This window comes from Danio rerio, chromosome 18 (genome assembly GCF_049306965.1).
Source record: "Danio rerio strain Tuebingen ecotype United States chromosome 18, GRCz12tu, whole genome shotgun sequence".
Classification (NCBI taxonomy): Eukaryota; Metazoa; Chordata; class Actinopteri; order Cypriniformes; family Danionidae; genus Danio; species Danio rerio.
Window position 1 is genome coordinate 48,238,228 of NC_133193.1, and position 4,929 is coordinate 48,243,156.

At 40.6% G+C, this 4,929-nt stretch overlaps 1 long non-coding RNA gene across 1 annotated transcript; it reads left to right on the forward strand.

The window, feature by feature from the left end:
• The first annotated feature begins 54 nt into the window (after positions 1-54).
• On the forward strand, positions 55-3,958 carry LOC141378673 (uncharacterized). Its single transcript, XR_012393845.1, has 3 exons — positions 55-206; positions 315-364; positions 768-3,958. It is a non-coding gene; the product is annotated as an uncharacterized lncRNA (long non-coding RNA).
• Positions 3,959-4,929: the final 971 nt, after the last annotated feature.

Here is a 4,929-nt window from a genome sequence, read left to right on the forward strand (position 1 = left end):
AAAAAAAACGAAAAAAAAGAAGCACTTTTCTGACGGTCCCTTACGGAGAGCTCCACTCCGCGCGAGCTCAACTCTCTTGGCTAAACGCATATCCCAAGCTAAACGGAGCAGTGCTCCTAATATCGAGCGAAAAAAAAGAAAAAGACAGCTGTGAAACATAACCAGCTTTGTCTTTTTGTAGGAAACACACTTTAGATCTTTTTAGGGTAAGAGGTTTTTAAGTTATTGCCATCTATCACTGAATGTGTGTCAGCAATATTGAAAACAAAACCAACTTAACTCCGCTCATTTCCGGCGCCCCCCTGGATGTACAGCGCCCTTAGCATTTGCCTATGCCACGGGCCGGCCCTGGTACCAGTACAAGGTAAGGTTGACAACATTGATAATGTAGAATTTTATTTAGTTAAACAACAAAACATCAGTAAATAGCGCTATTCCGCCTGGCCTGCTTTACTGAGGTCAAGTTGCTTTTATATGCACATCACATTGGTTCAGTTTTGAACAATGACAACCTGTGGCGCGCTCCCTATATTGTTATCCCTTTATAATAGCATTTCAGTATGGCTTAGTAATTAGTATAAATCCTGCACGCCGCCAGCCTGCTCAGTTCAGTCCCTTTATTTAACAGGAGTCACCACAGTGGAATAAACTGCCAACTTATCCAGCATATGTCTTACACAGTGGATGTACACTCATACACTCTCATTCCCACACAAACACTACGACCAATTTAGCTTATTCAATTCACCTGCACCCCATTTCTTTAGATTGTGTTGAAAACCTGAGCACCTGGAGGAAATCCACGCCAACAAGGGGAGAACATGCAAACTCCACACAAAAATGGCACCTGAACCAGCCGGGGCTCGAACCAGTGACGTTCTTGCTGTGAGGTGATCGTGCCACACACTGCACCACCGTGACGCCCCTAAAACCCAACTGTTTAAGGTAATTGTAAAGTGAGGCTTTTTATGCTAATGGTCTAATCCAACTTAATGATTTATGCTAAGCTAAGCTAAAAGTGCTCCCGCCAGACCCAGAGATAGACTGAATGGATTCATAAATGGTAAAACTAAACTGTTTAAAGGAATTGGGAAGAAAATCTAGTGGATTGTTGCTTTAAATGGACATTGACAGAATCTGACAGTTCAACTAAATAGTATTTAATATGGATTGTTAATTAACACTGTGTAAATAGGCCACCACGATGGCAGAGGCTATTTACATTACCTTTGCCCACCAATGCCTTGTATACCTTGCAGTAACTGTATCAATATGGCTGTGAATTATGTTGTATGCTATACCCTGATAGTGTAAGTGCTATGATTGGTCAGATCGCCTGTCAGTCAAGCTCCCTGTGTCAATGGATTGTCCAAAAACGTTACATTCAGACAGAAGTTCTCATTAATGGCGTGACCACACAGATCGATGAATGCATGTTGTGGCAGAGAAGCAACAGGAAATAATTCCTTCAGACTGCAGCCTCACAGAGATCAATGCCAATAGCTCACACCACCGTTAATTATCTCTTAACTTAATGACAGGAATCAAAACACTCCATTTATCAGCTGGTGGCAGACACCAAATAACCCACATCTCAACAGCGACTGCTCGATATTGATACTGAAATCATCATATCAGCTTCAGTAAGGGTTTCTCAGTATCACTCGCTCTAAAGTTTAGCAGGAGATGTGTGTTGTGTTGTGTTGTGTTGTTTATGTGCTCTTCACACTCTGTGTAACACAGCCAGTAAATAAGGAACTACAGATCAATATTACCCAGATGTCACTGTTGGGTCAACAGAGCTTGCTAAGGTCAAAAGGGTCGTAAAAGTGTTTCTTTCGCACATGTTCGAGCAATTTCTAAACTTGACATTCCTGAGGTTTTACCCAACACAATGGCTTCTGTGATTTTTTTTTTTACATCTTTATGACTTTAAATGACTATTTTAGGGTGGTTTCACACCTACACTTTTGTTTCGGAACGTGTCTCGTTTGCCCAGTTAGCGCGGTTCGTTTGGCATATGTGAACAGGGCAATCGCGATCTGTTCCGCGCCAAAGTAATCGCTCCGAGATTGCTTGAATGAGGTGGTCTCGGCTCGATTGAAACAAACCCTGGAGCGGTTCGATTGCAGTGAGAAAGCGATCCGATCAGAGCGCGGTTATATCACAGTGTTTTATGGATATGTAATAGGCTTACAGCTAAATGAAAAGAGAATTATGAGTATGGCGGGAAGTTTCGCGAGTCTCCGGATGCCCGCAAACAAGTGATGATCTCCTGGTAATCTCGCGTCTCCCTCCCGGTCCTTAAATAGGCATCGTCGCGCACCCTTCTCACCCCTCCCCACCGCATCTCTCCTCAGACATGTCGCGCGCTCGCACCCTGTCAATTACCATCAAACCACCTCCTCTCCTGACAGCTTAGCGGGACGCTGCAAAATAAACCCTGACACTCTGACCAATGTGAGGAGAGTTTACTCGCACGTGACTTGTTTTCGCTCTTTTGGTCCGATTAGAAACTTTGCAGTGTGAAAGCGAACCGCTCCAAGAGCAAAGAGCAACAATGTAACAATTGTAATCTCTGTTTCGGAACAACTGAATCGATTTACAGGTTTGAAAGCACCTTAGTGGTTTTAATGACTTTAAATATCATAAAAAAGATCAGTTGAGTTAATCAGTTTATTTGAGTTAATGAACAACTAATAATTAGTCATTAGTTAACACATAGGGTAATACCAAAGACTATAGAATATCCAAAACGTGTCACTCGTATAGTTTAAAATAGAGAAAATTGTAACGGTCAATATGGCCAATGAAGCCCCTCCTAGAACAGGAGCCAATCATTGATCACTATAAACTGATGATTCTCCGGGGGAGAAGCTCAGACCAGATGTGTGTTTTTGCGACAGATTTTTGTGGTCAGCAAATACACTGGAAACTCAGCGAATACTTGCTTCACAGACATGAGAAATATATCCACAGACAGCTTCACATCTGTACTTTCAAACTAACCAACTACTTGAACACAAAAGTTTTTTGGTTTTGTTGTTTTCACTTTCATTTCTGGAGGAAATTCACCAGTGAGACCAAGTTGAAAAATACTTTAGAAGAGTGATCAGACGATTATTATCTATAGGACGATAATATGTAGAATGGCCATAAATGAGGTCGGTGTTGTGATTCTAGTATTAGCTTAGGAAATCTTAATAAATGCTGATTTTTGTTTGATACAAACACTTAAACTTTTGAGACAGTTGTTGTTTACTGGCGATTTCAAATATGTAACGTAACCGTAAGCTTGGCAAACAGTTTTGCAGGACGCCCAGAGTTTATCAAGATTCTTTGTATTCATCTTTAATGCCTCCTCCTTCCTTTTATCCCAGACATGCTCAATAATGTTCATGTTTGGTGACTGGGCTGGACTTGACCTTCTTTGCTTTTAGGAACTTTGATGTGGAGGCTGAAGTATGAGAAGGAGCGCTATCCTGCTGAAGAATTGCTCTCTCTTGTGGTTTTTAATGTAATGGGCAGCACAAATGTCTTGATACCTCAGGCTTATGATGTTGCCATCCACTCTGCAGATCTCTCGCACGCCTCCATACTGAATGTAACTCCAAACCATGATTTTTCCATCACCAAACTTGACTGATTTCTGTGACAATATTGGGTATATGTGGGTTCCAATGGGTCTTCAGCAGTATTTGTAATGATTGGGATGCAGCTCAACAGATGATTCATCTGAAAAATCGATCTTCTGCTACTTTTTCAAACGATCAACTAAGTTATTATTTGTTGCTCTTACAACTGGGATCAACGACAAGACTGTTGTCAGGTAGTCTGTGGTAAATATGAAGCAATTGTGTCATTTCTTTGAAACATATCAGGCTTCATAAATGTTTAACTTTACTCTTTGTTGCAGATTAATTCTGATTAATTAAATCTGATTAATTCGACTAAGCCGAAGGAAAATGAACGAATAGATGATTGAATGAAACGACTTGTTCAGTTTTTATTCATTCTGGAAATATATAATACAAAAATATATATTCATAACTTAATCGAAAAGCTATAGTGAATATATTTTGTTGGCTTGTTCCCACTAACTTTGTCAAAACAGGTGCACAAGTTCAAACAGCAGGTGTGAGGTGGAGTGTCTAATAAACCTCATCTCTGTCATTCTTGACTGTAAATCGTTTTCTGCTACATAAAGCAAACCCCAGGAGACAATCTCTTTAATTATGCCTATTGCTCCTCGTGCACAGAAACTGTCATAATTCACTGTAATGTTAAGGAGGACATGCTTTCAGTTTGCCCTATTTAAGTGCCAGATAGCAGATGTTCAATTAAAAACTGTGCGAATGAAAATTGTCCTCTTCAAGGTGTTTATAAACATTAGATATAGCACAGAAGCCAAATAAAAGTCACTAATCATGTTTGGTACTTTTTGATGTTATTGAATTTGAAAGATTATACTTAATTAATACGCAACTGATTTTGGCGTTAAGGATGCAGCTCATACCTGTCAACCCTCCTGTTTTTCCCGGGATTCTCCTATATTTTACAGTTCTATCCGGCTATCATCTCGTAAAGGTATTTTCCTGTATTTCTCCCATATTTTCAATCTTTCTCTGAAGGGTGGCAAGGAACATTAAAGAGCCGAGCCTCCCTATACACAACACATACCGCCAAACCACCAGGGGTCGCCCCTTGCACTAAAATGTGAGTCTGTTCTGTGCTTTCGCTTTGTTTAGGCACGAAAACACTTTGAAATAAATATAAAAACGGCGCGATTCCCCTTCCTTTTCATGACAGGTGCCGTCACCCCTCCTATGCAGTCCTCAAAACAGTCATATAATGGTGCATGAATGTCAGCTGACATGCTCCATAGTAATAAATAGACGCTGTTTCCCAAACGGATTCTGTACACGGCAT